The sequence below is a fragment of the Mesoplodon bidens genome, assembly GCF_964165515.1.
Source record: "Mesoplodon bidens genome assembly, contig: HAP1_SCAFFOLD_159, whole genome shotgun sequence".
NCBI lineage: Eukaryota > Metazoa > Chordata > Mammalia > Artiodactyla > Ziphiidae > Mesoplodon > Mesoplodon bidens.
Genome location: NW_027672558.1, coordinates 172,795 through 192,314, shown reverse-complemented (window position 1 = coordinate 192,314; position 19,520 = coordinate 172,795).

Here is a 19,520-nt window from a genome sequence, read left to right as displayed (position 1 = left end):
GACTTATTTCACTTAGAATCATCATACCTCAATCCACTCATTATGCTGCTACTGGCTGTATGACATTGAGTTCATGGCTGAGTGATAATCCATTGTACATAAGTACCACAATTTCTTTATCCATTTTTCTCTTTTTTGGGATATTTAAGATGTTCCGAAGTTGAGGTTCTTGTAAACAGAGCAGCCCTAAACTTTGGGGTGGCTGTGTCTTGTTGATTTTAATTTTCCCAAGATATACGGCCCTGAGTGGAAGTGTCCTAGGCTCTGTAGTTCTGTTTTTTAGATGTTTTAGGAAACACCATGCACTTATGCAGAGTGGCTGTTGGCAATTTACATCCCGCCCATCAGCGTAACAAGGCTCACTATTCTCCATGGCCTGTCCTGCCTTTCTGGTTTTTACACTTTTATCGGATGGCCCTTTTGAGTGTTGGGAAGTGAAACTTCTTTGTAGTGTGGATCTGCATGGTCTGCTTGCTTGGTTGGCCCAAAATGGCGTATGTGATTTTTCCTGAATATATTCAGGAAAAAACGTATACGCCCTCTTTGGCCAACCGCATCATTGTTGAAGTCCTGCCGCTTTTCATGTGCTTTAAAGGCGACTCTAATCTACCTCTTGAAATATTTTTCTTGTAGTTCTGCTTTGCTTTCATATCCTCTTCGTTGCCTAACCTCAATATATTTTTAGACAATAGTTGTCTTTTATAACTCTGCAGGTTTGTGAATTGCCGTAGTCCTGAGCTTCATTTTTCAACTCGATTTTTAGTGAGCTGCCTGCAAAACTGCAGGATTGCTTCAGGACCTATTTTGGTTCTGGGGAGGCAGGCTGAGCCTTTGGTTAATTCTTCTTCCTGACGGGAAATTAGAGTGACATGTGCCTGTCGAAACTCCTACAGCTAGTCTCTCAATGGTTCCCCCTCTTCCTATTCATCCTCTGCACAAATTGCAAACTGTGTGAAACAGGAGGTTAAAGGCGCTGATTCTCCATGTGGGGAGATTGTTAGTAACGTGGCTGGAATGGCGAACCCGAGCACCAGGACATCAAAAATGAGGTGCATTTTAGACACCTTTCCTGATCACATGGTGTACAGTCCTCTGGGTTTCCCATGAATGTTTTCTCTGTATGAAGATTCCCTTGAACCTGCAGATTTGGGACCCATGGAATGGGTACCAGGCAGTATTACTTTAAAAGGTCTGCATTTCCTCACCCAACCTCACTAATATCTCTTAGCGTGAATAGTTTCCAGCCTTATATCTCATCCTGCTGTGTGTCTAGATGTGTTCAATCCATGTTGCATCATAGCCCTTGAGCAAAAGTTGTAAGAATTTTTCTCTGTCTCACTGTCTTTTTTTAAAATTTATTATTATATTGGTTACAGCTGATTTTCAAAGCTCTGTTTTTTGCTGCTGTACATCCACTTGATTCACGTACTGAGAGACATCAATAAATTCTTTTTCAGATTCTTACCAGACGTATATAGTATTTTCTGGTGACTTGAGTGTGCTGAGTGCAGTTCTTTGAGGTACCTTGTAGGCCTTGTCGATTACCTGTTTGGTATTTGGAATGGTATCTTTGCTAATTTCAGCCACCTGGATAATGCCTCACCCCTCCCCACCTTTCCCGTTTAGCAGCCTTATGTGTGTTTTCTACATATTTTACTCTGTTTCTGTTTTGTAATTTATTTCATGTATAGCCATTTCTGATTCCACCTTTAAGCGACACCTTATGATATGTGTCTTCTTCTTTCTGACTTACGTCACTTAGAACGATCTTATGTAACTCCTCCAGAGTTGTTGCAACTGGCCTTATTTCATTGATTTCCGGCTGAGTAATATTCCACTCTACATAAGTACCACATCTCTTTTATCCATTTTATCCTTCCAGGGACATTGAGGTTATATCCAAGTCGAGGCTCTTTTTAACAGAGAGGTGGTAAACGTTGGGGTGCCTGTGTCCTGTCGATTTTTGTTTTTCCCAAGATATACGCCCATGAGTGCAAGTGCCCTATGCTCTGCAGCTCATTTTTTAGATGTTTTAGTAAACACAATACACTTCTCCAGAGTGGCCATTGGTAATTTACATTTCCACTATCAGCCTCATAGGGCTCCCTTTTCTCCTCGCCCTCTCCTGCATTTCTGGTGTCTACACTTTATGAGGATGGCTCTTCTGACTAATGTGAAGTGATACATTTTGTAATATTGATTTCCAGTGCCCACCTGTTTGCTTGGCTAAAAAGGGTGTATGCCCTTTCCTTGAATATATTCAGAAAAAACACATATGCCTTCTTTGGCCAGCTGCATCATTGGTGATGTTCAACCCCTTTTCTTGTGCTTTAATGGGGAGTCCTTTCTACCTCTTCACATCCGTTTCCTGCCATTCTCCCTTGCTTACAAGTCCTTTTCTGTGACTTACCTCAAGGCATTTTTCGACAATAGATATTTTCAACTCTGCACTTTCATGAATTTTAGTGCCCCTGAGTTCCATTTTTCAACTAGCGTTTTTGGAAACTGGCCACAAAAAAGTGGGATTTCCTCAAACCCTATTCTGTTTCCATGGGCAATCCTAGCCTTTGGTGAATTCATCTTCCTGATTGGAAATTAGAGTGACATGTGCCTGTCCAAACACCTAGGACTTGTCTCTCATTGTTTCTCATCCTTCGGCTTCATCCTCTGGACAAATTCCAAACTGTGCACAGCAGGATGTTGACAGTGCTGACATCCCCAAGTGAGGAGATTGTTAGGAAAGATGCTGGAGGGGTGACCCTGAGCACCAGGAGATGAGGAGATGAGGTGCCTTTTCCAAACTCTTCCTGATCAAATGGTGTACCATCCTCTAGGTGTGACAGGCATGTTTTAGCAGTAGGAAGGGTCCCATGCATGTAAGGACAGCACCAGGGATTTTTCCAAATCAGTGCCTTCCCGAACCCCAAACTGGGGAATTTTTAAGCTACGGCTACACGTATGTTCATTAAGGGCCTTGGGAAGTAGGCAGAGTCCGAACTTTAGATGATTGAAGTCTTCAGGGTCAGAAGTGCTCACCATCGGCTTCCCTTAGGTTACATTTTATCTGTTGTTGATAGATGATGTTGATAAAAAATATCTATTCTTTTTCAGATTATTTCCCCTTATAGGTTATTGCAAAATATTGAGCGTAGTTCCCTGTGCTATACAGTAGTTCCTTGTTGATGATCTATTTTATACATAACAGTGTGTATGTGTTAATCCCAAACTGTTAATTTATCCCTCTTCCCACCTTTCCCCTTTGGTAATAATAAATTATAAGATTTTATACTTCTCAGAAATGGGGGAGCTGAAAGAGAGGTATAATTTTCAATTGAAAAGCATTCAAAACAAGATTGAAGCTTCAGCCAAGAGTATTAAATGTATATCTTTGGAAAGAAATCACTTCATTTCTCTAATGTTGACCTGACAAATAAGACAAACCTCTTCACTGAACTTGCTTATAATAAAGTGATGGAAATATCAAACGGAAGTCTTAGAAACATCTTATTTTACCCGAGCCTTATACACTGCTCTATGTTAATTACAGTTTGGCTCACACATCTGTTCACTGAAGTTACAATGTTCTCAATTTCTGTTACTGATCCTCCAGAGTGGACCCCAACAAGGGCCCCCCTGTGCAGTGTCATTGGAGCCAACAGATCAAGACTGAGTTTGGTTCAGAAGCAAAGGAAACTTTATATTTTGATCAGAGAATGGAGACGTGAGAGCGTGCACTCCCCCCGTGCACTGTGGGCTGGGCTGCTGTGTAGGGATCCCAGCAGCGTCAGCGGGAGGGAGGGGATGGAGCTCTCGAGTGCCGGGTTGGCTGCAGCTCAGGCTCTATGTCGCAGAGTCTGCATGGGGCCCCGCAAGCTGAGGTGTCGACCCAGCCATTCTGCACTAGGAAATCGAGTCTGAAGTGCTGGGTGTGGGACCTCTGCATGCAGAACCCTAGGAGCACGTGAAATTAGACAAAGCACAAAGGGAAAAAAGGTTAGACTTTATTTTATTGCCCAGATTCTATTTTTATCTCCCAGGACTTTTTAATGGGCTTTGCTGGAGACAAACACCTCCTCTGCTTTTTGTCCCGTTCCTCATTCTTGGGGTGCTGAGGGTGCAGACCCCTCTTCTGTAACTGCTTCGTGCTGAGTTGGGAGTACTCATACCCAGGGTGGAGGGGCAGAACTTCTCCCCAGCAGCCTCCAGGTGAGGTTGATTGTCCCCAGGCCTCCTGCCTCACTGCTCGTCTGCCTGAGCACCAGCATTGGAAGTGTTATAGATTCTAATGACCTTTAAGGGTCCAGGAAAGAGATGCGCAGAGACGCTGGGGGGGCAGGTTTCACCCCGCCCCACATTTGTTCGGCCACCTTAGGCTGACGGTTTCTGCCAGCCTAGATGCTCTGACCAGTAGTCTGTGCTTTCTTCAATTAGGCCCCTGAATTAATGTACAAACAGCACCAGGTGTCAGAGCCCTGCCTGCTCAACTCCCAGGCAGTCCAGGGTCGGTGGTGATCCAGGACCATGATGGCCACTGAGTCAATGGCCTTTTGAAGTAGCCAGGAGTCCAGCCAGTCTTATTGGCCACCATCATCACGGTGTCTGTAGGCTTTTCTATGGTGAAAGCATGATAGACGGTTCCCCTGCCAAGCTTATTAGCTCCCCTCTGGGTGCAGTAAGTCCTGCAAGCAGTAGTCTGCTCTTTCAGGGCACACTCTTGTTTTCTGAGAGAAACTCCAGGTCAAGTGATGGTCACACGAGTCGTCATGGGGTCCCGTTGCCCCCATTTGTCTTTCTGGGGGTTGGAGGTGGAGGGCCTCCTCACTCAAGGTCAGTGTGTCCACGGAGCGACCCCTCCAACTTCAGGGCATGGTGGGCGGTTAGGATCACCACGTGGGGTCCTTTTCCATTAGGAGGGAGCTGGCCTTGTGGGCTGCTGATTTCCAGGTTTTTAGATACCCCAGTATCCTGGCCGGATGGGGCAGCAGGCCAAGACCTTGGTGACCATAGTTTATCATACCTGAAGGGCATTCTTGCGTTGCTCCATTTCAAGTGGTCCCAGTTTTTGCACTAATGCTCCAAGGGTGATTCACCTTTGACCGGGAATGTAAAGGTCAAAGGGTTCAGCTAAATTAGGGAGTTCCAGGGCAAGGGTCTGAATTGACTGCTCTTTCCATTCTTGAAAGGCTGCTTCTGGATTCTATTCAAAAGGATCATCATCTTTTTGTGTCAGTGTTTCATATAGAGGCCCAGCTATTAGACTGTAGTTAGGGATCCAGATGCAGCCAACCCCGGCCTCCCCAGGAACCCCTAAGCTGCCTTCTAGTTTCAGAAGGGGTAAGGCTGCAAATGGCTTCTTCCATTTCCTGGGATGGGCTTCTCTGAACATCTGTGAGAATGAAGCCCAGGCAGGTCACCTTAGTCTGTGATATTTGAGCCTTTTTCTTGGACACCTTCTATCCTTTATTGGCTAGGTAGTCCAGAGGCCTCTTTAGTAGGGCTGGCGATCAGAACGTAGTCTGCATATTGAAGGAGGGTTCCCTTTTACAGAGGTAGAACTTTCACGTCTTCAGCTAATGCTTCCCCAAAGACGGTATGGGAATTTTTGAACCCTTGGGGCAGGACGGCCCAGCAGTATTGATTTTGTTGTATGTTGAGTCCTGCCACTCACAAGCCAAAATTTCTTGTGACTCTGGGACTAGTGGAATACAGAAGAAGGCATCATCTAAGTCTAATACAGAATAGCATGTCCTGGTGGATGGTAGAATGACCAGCAGGGTGTAGGAATTAGGAACTACTGGACATACATCCTCAGTGGCTTCACTGACTGTCCTGACATACTTTACCAGCTCTCCAGCAGCCCACAGGGCTCTTGTGGTCCGACCAATCCCAGGACATGGAGCTCACCTGGGCTGGCACCCCACCCCTACCCCCACAGCCCATGGGGCTCCCGTGGTCAGGCCCCTCCCAGGATATGGGGCTCACCTGGGCAGGTCCCCAGTAGCCCACGGGGCTCTCGTGGTCAAGTCCCTCCCATGGTATGGAGATCACCTGTGCAGCTACCCAGTAGCCCATGGGGCTTTCATAGTCAGGCCCTTCCCAGGATACGGAGCTCCCCTGGGCAGGTACCCCGGCAGGGCTGGGCACACAGGAACCGTGAACATAGCCCTCATTGCAGAGCAACCCCAGCTCACCTGTCACTCAGAGCTGACACAGAGCACCTCAGAGCAGGACTTGAACTAACAAACAACAGCTCTGGGACAGGTCTGTGACCCTAGGCATCACTCTGTGCAGCCTCCCTCTGCCTGGTCTTCCAGAGACTTCCACTGCAGCTGGGGCACCAGGCCTCTGTCTCCAGCCACCACTGCTCCACTCCCTGACTCCTGGGTGCCTCTCATTAGGAGAGGGTCTTCTTGAAGTTACCTCCCACTCATGGGCCAGATAAAATGATTAGAAAACAAGCCAGGGCTGCAACCCCTTGACTATGCTGACTCTCAGGAGCCCACAACTGTTTCTTGGATCTGGCTGGTTCATCAAGGTCCGTTTTTTGCAACTGTGAGCCCCTGAGGAGTGAGGATTAGCTGACCTGGGCAGCCTGACCCTGCCTGCCAGCCCTCCCCAGGTGTGCCAGGTTGAGGTCAATATAAACAGCGCTCCAGGCAGCAAGAGCCCCTGCAGCTGTGCCTGACGCCATATTCTCTGCCCCGTCAGCAGTCTCGGGGCTGGGCTGGTGGGAGGGAGTGAGGGGCCACGGCTTTCTGGGTGGCCTGGTGTGAGTGGGGCTCTGCTGGACTTTCTGCAGGAGTTGCCATGCTGTCACCTGCTGAAGAAGAGGATGTGTCACCCATACCTGCTGCTGGAATTTCTCCCCAGGCAGAGGTGAGGAAGTAAAAAAGCAGTGGGGGCCGGGACAGGAGGAGTATCTCAGGCAGGGAAACGGAAAGTTTCCAGAGGAGCGCCCAGGGCCGGGACCACCCTGGCTGGCCTACAGGCACCAAGTCGGCCTGCGTGCTGTCGCTGGTGTGGCTCCACGGCCCTTCCTCTAGGCTTTCAAGTCCTTGTACATATTGAGGTGTTTTACCTGGGAAGGGTGGGAACAGTTCAGCAGCAGCTGGCCTGGGGCTCAGATCACATTTACTCACAGACGCCTCGGCACAGTCTCCCAGCTTTGCAATGAGGACGTTTCTTGTGGGGGAGCTGCTGGCTGCATGGGAGACGATTCTCCACCTGTGACCAACTTCAGAATTGTTTACTCCTGGAGCAAGTGCCCTGATATGGTTTTCCTCTGTATAACTGGTGGGTTCTGTTTTTTTTTCCTTTTTGGTTCAAGGTAGATTTTATTCCTCTTTTTTGTATTCATAGATATAAGCATGGAAATCATTCATTCATATGAATATATCTATGTGAAGGGAAGAACTTTTTTCTGTTTTCTTTTAATTTTATTTTTTTTAAAAATTTGAATTTTATTTTATTTATTTTTTTATACAGCAAGTTCTTTTTGGTTATCTATTTTATACATATAAATGTATACATGTCAATCCCAATCTCCCAACTCATCCCCAATCCCCCCCACGGCTTTCCCCCCTTGGTGTCCATACGTTTGTTCTCTACATCTGTGTCTCTATTTCTGCCCTGCAAACCAGTTCATCTGTACCATTTTTCTAGGTTCCACATATATGCATTAATATACAATATTTGTTTTTCTCTTTCTGACTTACTTCACTCTGTTTGACAGTCTCTAGATCCATCGACGTCTCTACAAATGACCCAATTTCATTCCTTTTTACGGCTGAGTAATATTCCATTTTATATATGTACCACGTCTTGATCCATTCGTCTGTCCACATTCGTCTGTCTCTGGACATTTAGGTTGCTTCCATTACCTGGCTATTGTAAATAGTGCTGCAGTGAACACTGTGGTGAGTGTGTCTTTTTGATTTGTGGTTTTCTCTGGGTATATGCCCAGTAGTGGGATTGCTGGGTCATATGATAATTCTATTTTTAGTTTTTAAAGGAACCTCCATACTGTTCTCCATAGTGACTGTATCAATTTACATTCCCACCAGTAGTGGAAGAGGCTTCCTTTTCCCCACACCCTCTCCAGCAATTGTTGTTTGTAGATTTTCTGATGATGCCTATTCTAACAGGTGTAAGGTGATACCTTATTGTAGTTTTGATTTGCATTTCTCTAATAATTAGTGATGTTGAGCAGCTTTTCATGTGCGTCTTGGCCATCTCTATGTCTTCTTGGAAGAAATGTCTATTTAGATATTCTGCCCATTTTTGTATTGGGTTGTTTGTTTTTCTAATATTGAGCTGCATGAGCTGCTTATATATATTGGAGATTAAACCTTTGTCTATTGATTCGTTTGTAAATATTTTCTCCCATTCTGAGGGTTGTCTTTTCATCTCGTTTGTAGTTTCTTTTGCTTTGCAAAAGCTTTTACGTTTCATTGGGCCCCATTTGTTTAGTTTTCTTTTTTATTGCATTGCTCTACAATGTGGATCAAAAAAGATATTGCTGTGATTTATGTCAGAGTGTTCTTCCTATGTTTTCCTCTTTAGAGTTTTATACTGTCTGGTCTTACATTAAGGTCTCTAATCCATTTAGAATTTATTTTTGTGTATGGTGTTGGGGAGTGTTCTAATCTCATTCTTTGACATGTAGCTGTCCATTTTTCCCAGCACCACTGATTGAAGAGACTCTCTTTTCTCCATTGTATAGTCTTGCCTCCTTTGTCATAGATTAGTTGACCATAGGTGTGTAGGTTTATCTCTGGGCTTTCTTTCTGTTTTTTTTTTTTTTCCTTTTACACCTTTACTGGAGTATAATTGCTTTACAATGGATTGTTAGTTTCTGCTGTATAACAAAGTGAATCAGCTATACATATATCACCATATCCCCTCCCTCTTGCATCTCCCTCCCACCCTCTGCATCCCACCACTTTAGGTGGTCACAAAGCACCGAGCTGATCTCCCTGTGCTATGTGGCTGCTTCCCAGTAGCTATTGATGTTACATTTGGTAATGTATATATGTCCATGCCGCTCTCTCACTTCGTCCCAGCTTACCCTTCCCCCTCCCTGTGTCATCAAGACCTTTCTCTATGTCTATGTCCTTAATCCTGTCCTGCCACTAGGTTCTTCATAAACATTTTTTTTCTTTAGATTCCATATATCTCTGTTAGCATACGGTATCTGTTTTTCTCTTTCTGACTTACTTCACTGTGTAGGACAGACTCTAAGTCCATCCACCTCACTACAAATAACTCAGTTTTGTTTCTTTTTATGGCTGAGTAATATTCCATTGTATATATGTGCCAGATCTTCTTTATCCATTCATCTGTTGATGGACACTTAGGTTGCTTCCATGTCCTGGCTATTGTAAATAGAGCTTCAATGAACATTTTTGTACATAACTCTTTTTGAATTATGGTTTTCTCAGGGTAAATGCCAAGTAGTTGGATTGCTGGGTTGTATGGTACTTCTATTTTTAGTTTTTTAAGGAACCTCCATACTGTTCTCCCTAGTGGCCATATCAATTTACATTCCCACCAACAGTGCAAGAGCATTCCCTTTTCTCCAATAGATGCCTCTCCAGCATTTATTTTGTAGATTTTTTGGTGATTGCCATTCTGACTGCTGTGAGGTGATACTTCACTGTAGTTTTGATTTGCATTTCTCTAATGATTAGTGATCTTCAGCATCCTTTCATGTATTTGTTGGCAATCTGTATATCTTCTTTGGAGAAATGTCTGTTTAGGTCTTCTGCCCATTTTTGGATTGGGTTGTTTGTTTTTGTGATATCGAGCTACATTAGGTGCTTGTAAATTTTGGAGATTAATCCTTTGTCATTTGCTTCATTTGAAAATATTTTCTCCCATTTTGAGGGTTGTCTTTTTGTCTTGTTTATGTTTCCTTTTGCTGTGCAAAAGCTTTTAAGTTTCATTCGGTCCCATTTTTTATTTTTGTTTTTATTTCAATTTCTCTAGGAGGTGGGTCAAAAAGGATCTTGCTGTGATTTATGTCATAGAGTGTTCTGCCTATGTTTTCCTCTAAGAGTTTTATAGTGTCTGGTCTTACATTTAGATCTCTAATCCATTTTGAGTGTATTTATTTATTTATTTATTTATTTGTGGTACACGTGCCTCTCACTGTTGTGGCCTCTCCCATTGTGGAGCACAGCCTCCAGACACTCAGGCTCAGCAGCCATGGCTAATGGGCCCAGCAGCTCCGTGGCATGTGGGATCTTCCCGGACAAGGGCACGAACCCATGTCCCATGCATTGGCAGGCAGACTCTCAACCACTGCACCACCCGGGAAGCCCTTGAGGATATTTTTGTGTATGGTGTTATGGAGTGTTCTAATTTCATTCTTTTACATGTAGCTGTCCAGTTTTCCCAGCACCACTTACTGAAGAGACTGTCTTTTCTCCATTGTATATCCTTGCCTCCTTTGTCATAGATGAGTTAGCCATAGGTACGTAGGTTTATCTCTGGGCTTTCTATCCTGTTCCATTAATCTATATTTCTGTTTTTGTGCCAGTACCATATAGTATTGATTACTGTAACTTTGTAGTATAGTCTGAAGTCAGGAAGTCTGATTCCTCCAGCTCTTTTAATTTCCCTCAAGACTGTTTTGGCTATTCGGGGTCTTTTGTGTCTCCATACAAATTTTAAGATTTTTTTGTTCTAGTTCTGTAGAAAATGCCCCTGGTAATTTGATAGGGATTGCGTTGAATATGTAGATTGCTTTAGGTAGTATAGTCATTTTCACAATATTGATTCTTCTAATCCAAGAACATGGTTTATACCTCCATCTGTTTCTATTCTCTTTGATTTCTTTCAGCAGTGTCTTATAGTTTTCTGAGTACAGGTCTTTTACCTCCTTAGGTAGGTTCATTCCTACGTATTTTATTCTTTTTGTTGCAACGGTGAATGGGATTGTTTCCTTAATTTCTCTTTCTGATCTTTCATTGTTAGAGTATAGGTATGCAAGAGATTTCTGTGCATTAATTTTGTATCCTGCAACTTTATGAAATTCATTGATTAGCTCTAGTAGTTTTCTGGTGACATCTTTAGGATTCACTATGTGTAGTATCATGCCAATTGCAAACAGTGATAATTTTACTTCTTGTTTTCCAATTTGTATTCCTTTTATTTCCTTTTCTTCTCTGATTGCTGTGTCTAGGACTTCCAAAACTATGGTGAATAGTAGTGGTGAGAGTGGACATCCTTGTCTTGTTCCTGATCTTAGAGGAAATGCTTTTAGTTTTTCACCATTGAGAATGATGTTTGTTGTGGGATTGTCATATATGGCCTTTATTATGTTGAAGTAGATTCTTTCTATGGCCACTTTTTGGAGATTTTTTTTATCATAAATCGGTGTTGAATTTTGTCAAAAGCTTTTCCTGCATCTATTGGGATGATCATATTTTTATTCTACAATTTGTTAATATGGTGTATCACATTGATTGATTTGTGTATATTGAAGAATCCTTGCATCCCTGGAATAAACCACACCTGATCTTGGTGTATGATCCTTTTAATGTGTTGTTCAATTCTGTTTCCTAGTATTTTGTAGAGGATTTTTACATGTATATTCATCAGTGACATTGGTCTCTAATTTTCTTTTTCTGTAGTATCTTTGTCTGGTTTTGGTATCAGGGTGATGGTGCCTCATAGAATGAGTTTGGGAGTGTTCCTTCCTCTGCAAATTTTTGGAAGAGTTTGAGAAGGTTGGGTGTTAACTCTTGTCTAAATATTTGGTAGAATTCACCTCTGACACCATCTGGTTCTGGACTTTTGTTTGTTGGAAGATTTTAAATCACAGTTTCAACTTCATTACTTGTGATTGGTCTGTTCATATTTTCTATTTCTTCCTGGTTCAGTCTTGGAAGGATATACCTTTCTAAGAATTTGTCCATTTCTTCCAGGTTGTCCATTTTATTGGCATAGAGTTGCTTGTAGTAGTCTCTTAGGATGCTTTGTATTTCTGGGGTGTCTGTTGCACCTTCTCCTTTTTCATTTCTAATTTTATTGATTTGAGTCCTCTCCCTCTTTTTCTTGAGTCTGGCTAAAGGTTTATCATTTTTGTTTATCTTCTCAAAGAACCAGCTTTTAGTTTTATTGATCTTTGCTATTGTTTTTATTTCATTTATTTCTGCTCTGATCTTTATGATTTCTTTCCTTCTACTAACTTTGGGTTTTGTTCTTCTTTCTCTAGTTCCTTTAGGTGTAAGGCTACATTGTTTATTTGAGATTTTTCTTGTTTCTTGAGGTAGGCTTGTATTGCTATAAACTTCCGTCTTAGAACTGCTTTTGCTGCATCCCATAGGTTTTTTTTATTAGTTTCTGTTTATAACAAAGTGAATCAGTCATACATATACATCTGTTCCCACATCCCTTCCCTCATGCATCTCCCTCCCTCCCACCCTCCCCATCCCACCCCTCCAGGCGGTCACAAAGCACCGAGCTGATCTCCCTGTGCTCTGCGGCTTCTTCCCACTATCTATCTACCTTACGTTTGGTAGTGTATATATGTCCATGCCTCTCTTTCGCTTTGTCACAGCTTACACTTTCCCCTCCCTATATCCTCAAGTCCATTCTCAAGTAGGTCTGTTTCTTTATTCCCGTTTTACCCCTAGGTTCTTCATGACATTTTTTAAAAATTCCATATATATGTGTTAGCATATGTTATTTGTCTTTCTCTTTCTGACTTACTTCACTCTCTATGACACACTCTAGGTCTATCCACTTCATTACAAATAGCTCAGTTTCGTTTCTTTTTATGGCTGAGTAATATTCCATTGTATATATGTGCCACATCTTCTTTATCCTTTCATCCGATGATGGACACTTAGGTTGTTTCCAACTCCGGGCTATTGTGAATAGAGCTGCAATGAACATTTTGGTACATGTCTCTTTTTGAATTATGGTTTTCTCAGGGTATATGCCCAGTAGTGGGATTGCTGGATCATATGGTAGCTCTATTATTAGTTTTTAAAGAAACCTCCATACTGTTCTCCTTAGTGGCTGTACCAATTCACATTCCCACCAGCAGTGCAAGAGTGTTCCCTTTTCTCCACACCCTCTCCAGCATTTATTGTTTCTAGATTTCTTGATGATGGCCATTCTGACTGGTGTGAGATGATATATCATTGTGGGTTTGATTTGCATTTCTCTAATGATTAATGATGTTGAGCATTCTTTCATGTGTTTGTTGGCAGTCTGTATATCTTCTTTGGAGAAATGCCTATTTATGTCTTCTGCCCATTTTTGGATTGGGTTGTTTGTTTTTTTGCTATTGAGCTGCATGAGCTGTTTATAAATTTTGGAGATTAATCCTTTGTCAGTTGCTTCATTTGCAAATATTTTCTCCCATTCTGAGGGTTGTCTTTTGGTCTTCTTTATGGTTTCCTTTGCTCTGCAAAAGCTTTGAAGTTTCATTAGGTCCCATTTGTTTATCTTTGTTTTTATATCCATTTCTCTAGGAGGTGGGTCAAAAAGGATCTTGCTGTGATTTATGTCATAGAGTGTTCTGCCTACGTTTTCCTCTAAGAGTTTGATAGTGCCTGGTCTTACATTTAGGTCTTTAATCCATTTTGAGCTTATTTTTGTGTATGGTGTTAGGGAATGATCTAATCTCATACTTTTACATGTCCCTATCCAGTTTTCCCAGCACCACTTATTGAAGAAGCTGTCCTTTCTCCACTGTACATTCCTGCCTCCTTTATCAAAGATAAGGTGACCATATGTGTGTGGGTTTATCTCTGGGCTTTCTATCCTGTTCCATTGATCTTTCTGTTTTTGTGCCAGTACCACACTGTCTTGATTACTGTAGCTTTGTAGTATAGTCTGAAGTCAGGGAGCCTGATTCTTCCAGCTCCGTTTCTCGTTCTCAAGATTGCTTTGGCTATTCGGGGTCTTTTGCTTTTCCAAACAAATTGTGGAATTTTTTGTTCTAGTTCTGTGAAAAATGCCAGTGGTAGTTTGATAGGGATTGCATTGAATCTGTAGATTGCTTTGGGTTGTAGAGTCATTTTCACAATATTGATTCTTCCAATCCAGGAGCATGGTATATCTCTCCATCTATTTGTATCATCTTTAATTTCTTTCATCAGTGTCTTATAATTTTCTGCATACAGGTCTTTTGTCTCCTTAGGTAGGTTTATTCCTAGATATTTTATTTTTTTGTTGCAATGGTAAATGGGAGTGTTTTCTTGATTTCATTTTCAGATTTTTCATCATTAGTGTACAGGAATGCCAGAGATTTCTGTAGATTAATTTTTTATCCTGCTACTTTACCAAATTCATTGATTAGCTCTAGTAGTTTTCTGGTAGCATCTTTAGGATTCTCTATGTATAGTATCATGTCATCTGCAAACAGTGACAGCTTTATTTCTTCTTTTCCGATTTGGATTCCTTTTATTTCCTTTTCTTCTCTGATTGCTGTGACTAAAACTTCCAAAACTAGGTTGAATAAGAGTGGTGAAAGTGGGCAGCCTTGTCTTGTTCCTGATCTTAGTGGAAATGGTTTCAGGTTTTCACCATTGAGGACAATGTTGGCTGTGGGTTTGTCATATATGGCCTTTATTATGTTGAGGAAAGTTCCCTCTATGCCTGCTTTCTGCAGGGTTTTTATCATAAATGGGTGTGGAATTTTTTCGAAGGATTTCTCTGCATCTATTGAGATGATCATATGGTTTTTCTCCTTCAACTTGTTAATATGGTGTATCACATTGATTGATTTGCATATATTGAAGAATCCTTGCATTCCTGGAATAAACCCCACTTGATCATTGTGTATGATCCTTTTAATGTGCTGTTGGATTCTGTTTGCTAGTATTTCATTGAGGATTTTTGCATCTATGTTCATCAGTGATATTGGCCTGTAGTTTTCTTTCTTTGTGACATCCTTGTCTGGTTTTGGTATCAAGGTCATGGTGGCCTTGTAGAATGAGTTTTGGAGTGTTCCTTCTTCTGAAATTGTTTGGAAGAGTTTGAGAAGGGTGGGTGTTAGCTCTTCTCTAAATGTTTGATAGAATTCGCCTGTGAAGCCATCTGGTCCTGGGCTTTTGTTTGTTGGAAGATTTTTTATCACAGTTTCAATTTCAGTGCTTGTGATTGGTCTGTTCATATGTTCTATTTCTTCCTGATTCAGTCTTGACAGGTTGTGCATTTCTAAGAATTTGTCCATTTCTTCCAGGTTGTCCATTTTATTGGCATAGAGTTGCTTGTATTAATCTCTCATGATCTTTTGTATTTCTGCAGTGTCAGTTGTTACTTCTTTTTCATTTCTAATTCTATTGATTTGAGTCTTCTCCCTTTTTTTCTTGATGAGTCTGGCTAATGGTTTGTCAATTTTGTTTATCTTCTCAAAGAACCAGCTTTTCTTTTTATTGATTTTTGCTATCGTTTCCTTCATTTCTTTTTCATTTATTTCTGATCTGATCTTTATGATTTCTTTCCTTCTGCTAGCTTTGGGGGTTTTTTGTTCTTCTTTCTCTAATTGCTTTAGGTGCAGGGTCAGGTTGTTTGCTCGAGGTGTTTCCTGTTTCTTAAGGTGGGATTGTATTGCTATAAACTTCCCCCTTAGAACTGCTTTTGCTGCATCCCATAGGTTTTGGGTCGTCGTGTCTCCATTGTCATTTGTTTCTAGGTATTTTTTAATTTCCTCTTTGATTTCTTCAGTTATCACTCGTTATTGAGTAGTGTATTGTTTAGCCTCCATGTATTTGTATTTTTTACAGATCTTTTCCTGTAATTGATGTCTAGTCTCATAGCATTGTGGTCAGAAAAGATACCTGATACAATTTCAATTTTCTTAAATTTACCAAGGCTTGATTTGTGACCCAAGATATGATCTATCCTGGAGAATGTTCCATGAGCACTTGAGAAAAATGTGTATTCTGTTGTTTTTGGATGGAATGTCCTATAAATATCAATTAAGTCCATCTTGTTTAATGTATCATTTAAAGCTTGTGTTTCCTTATTTAGTTTCATTTTGGATGATCTGTCCATTGGTGAAAGTGGGGTGTTAAAGTCCCCTATATGATTGTGTTACTGTCGATTTCCCCTTTTATGGCTGTTAGTATTTGCCTTATGTATTGAGGTTCTCCTATGTTGGCTGCATAAATATTTACAATTGTTATATCTTCTTCTTGGATCGATCCCTTGATCATTATGTAGTGTCCTTCTTTGTCTCTACTAATAGTCTTTATTTTAAAGTCTATTTTGTCTGATATAAGAATTGCTACTCCAGCTTTCTTTTGGTTTCCATTTGCATGGAATATCTTTTTCCATCCCCTTACTTTCAGTCTGTATGTGTCTCTAGGTCTGAAGTGGGTCTCTTGTAGACAGCATATATAAGGGTCTTGTTTTTGTATCCATTCAGCCAATCTGTGTCTTTTGGTGGGAGCATTTAGTCCATTTACATTTAAGGTAATTATTGATATGTATGTTCCTATTCCCATTTCCTTAATTCCTTTGGGTTTGTTATTGTAGGTATATTCCTTCTGTTGTTTTTCTTGCCTAGAGAAGTTCCTTTAGCATTTGTTGTAAAGCTGGTTTGGTGGTGCTGAACTCTCTCAGCTTTTGCTTGTCTGTAAACGTTTTAATTTCTCCATCAAATCTGAATGAGATCCTTGCTGGGTAGAGTAATCTTGGTTGCAGGTTTCTCCATAGGTTTTGGATCATCGTGCTTTTGTTGTCATTTGTCTCTAGGTAGTTTTTGATTTCCTCTTTTATTTCTTCAGTGATCTCTTGGTTATTTAGTAACGTATTGTTTGGCCTCCATGTGTTTGTGTTTTTTACATTTTTTCCCTGTAATTGATTTCTAATCTCATAGCGTTGTGTTTGGAACAGCTGCTTGATATGATTTCAGTTTTCTTAAATTTACTGAGGCTTTATGACCCAAGATGCGATCTATCCCAGAGAATGTTCCATGAGCCATTGAGAAGAACGTGTAATCTGCCAGTTTTGGATGGAGTGTCCTATAAATATCCATTAAATCTATCTGGTCTGTTGTGTCATTTAAAGCTTGTGTTTCCTTATTAATTTTCTGTCTGGATGATCTCCATTGGTGTAAGTGTGGTGTTAAAGTACCCTGCTATTATTGTGTTACTGTCGATTTCCTCTTTTGTAGCTGTTAGCAGTTGCCTTAAATATTGAGGTGCTCCTATGTTGGGTACATATATATTTATAATTGTTATATCTTCTTGGATTGATCCTTGATCATTATGTAGTGTCCTTCCTGTCTCTTGTAACATTCTTTATTTTAAAATCTATTTTATCTGATATGAGTATTGCTACTCCAGCTTTCTTTTGATTTTCACTTGTATGGAATATATTTTTCCATCCCCTCACTTTCAGTCTGTATGTGTCCCTAGGTCTCAAATGGGTCCCTTGTAGACAGCATATATATGTGTCCTGTTTTTGTATCCATTCAACAAGTTGGTGTCTTTTGGTTGGAGCATTTAATCCATTCATGTTTAAGGTAGTTATCTATATGTATGTTCCTATTACTATTTTCTTAATTTTTATGGGTTTGTTTTTGTGGGTCCTTTTCTTCTCTTGTGTTTCCCACTTAGAGAAGTTCCTTTAGCATTTGTTGTAGAGCTGGTTTCGTGGTGCTTAATTCTCTTAGCTTTTGCTTGTCTGTAAAGCTTTTGATTTCTCCATGAAATCTGAATGAGATCTTTGCTGGGTGGAGTACTCTTGGTGGTAGGTTCTTCCCTTTCATCAATTTAAATTCATCATGCCACTCCCTTCTGGCTTGTAGATTTTCTGCTGACAAGTCAGCTGTTAACCTCATGGGACCTTATGTTAACCTTCTGTTGTATGTTATTTGTCATTTTCCCATTGTTTTCAATAATTTTTCTTTGTCTTTAATTTTTGTCAGTTTGATTACTGTGTGTCTTGGCATTTTTCTCCTTTGCTTTATCCTGCCTGGGACTCTCTGTGCTTCGTGGACTTCGGTGGCTATTTCTTTTCCCATGCTAGGGAAGTTTTCAACTATAATCTCTTCAAATATTTTCTCGGGTCCTTTCTCTCTCTCTTCTCCATCTGGGACCCCTATAATGCGAATGTTGTTGCGTTTAATGTTGTCTCAGAGGTCTCTTAGGGTGTCTTCATTTATTTTCATTCTTTTTCTTTATTCTGTTCCATGGCAGTGATTTCCACCTTTCTGTCTTCCAGGTCACTTATCCGTTCTTCTGCCACAGTTATTCTGCTACAGATTCCTTTTTTTTTTTTTTTTACTTTTTTTATTTTATTTTATTTTTTTTTTGCTTTATAACAAATTTAATCAGTTATACATATACATATGTTCCCATATCCCCTCCCTTTTGCGTCTCCCTCCCACCCTCCCTATCCCACCCCTCCAGGCGGTCACAAAGCACTGAGCTGATCTCCCTGTACTATGCGGCTGCTTCCCACTAGCTATCTACCTTACGTTTGGTAGTGTATATATGTCCATGCCACTCTTTCACTTTGTCACAGCTTACCCTTCCCCCTGTCCATATCCTCAAGTCCATTCTCTAGTAGGTCTGTGTCTTTATTCCTGTCTTACCCCTATGTTCTTCATGACATTTTTTTTTCTTAAATTCCATATATATGTGTTAGCATACAATATTTGTCTTTCTCTTTCTGACTTACTTCACTCTGTATGACAGACTCTAGGTCTATCCACCTCATTACAAATAGCTCAATTTCATTTCTTTTTATGGCTGAGTAATATTCCATTGTATATATGTGCCACATCTTCTTTATCCATTCATCCGATGATGGACACTTAGGTTGTTTCCATCTCCGGGCTATTGTAAATAGGGCTGCTATGAACATTTTGGTACATGTCTCTTTTTGAATTATGGTTTTCTCAGGGTATATGCCCAGTAGTGGGATTGCTGGGTCATATGGTAGTTCTATTTGTAGTTTTTTAAGGAACCTCCATACCGTTCTCCATAGCGGCTGTACCAATTCACATTCCCACCAGCAGTGCAAGAGTGTTCCCTTTTTTCCACACCCTCTCCAGCATTTATTGTTTCTAGATTTTTTGATGATGGCCATTCTGACTGGTGTGAGATGATATCTCATTGTAGTTTTGATTTGCATTTCTCTAATGAGTAAAGATGTTGAGCATCCTTTCATGTGTTTGTTGGCAGTCTGTATATCTTCTGTGCAGAAATGTCTATTTAGGTCTTCTGCCCATTTTTGGATTGGGTTGTTTGTTTTTTTGTTATTGAGCTACATGAGCTGCTTATAAATTTTGGAGATTAATCCTTTGTCAGTTGCTTCATTTGCAAATATTTTCTCCCATTCTGAGGGTTGTCTTTTGGTCTTCTTTATGGTTTCCTTTGCTCTGCAAAAGCTTTGAAGTTTCATTAGGTCCCATTTGTTTATTTTTGTCTTTATTTCCATTTCTCTAGGAGTTGGGTCAAAAAGGATCTTGCTGTGATTTATGTCATAGAGTGTTCTGCCTACGTTTTCCTCTAAGAGTTTGATAGTGTCTGGTCTTACATTTAGGT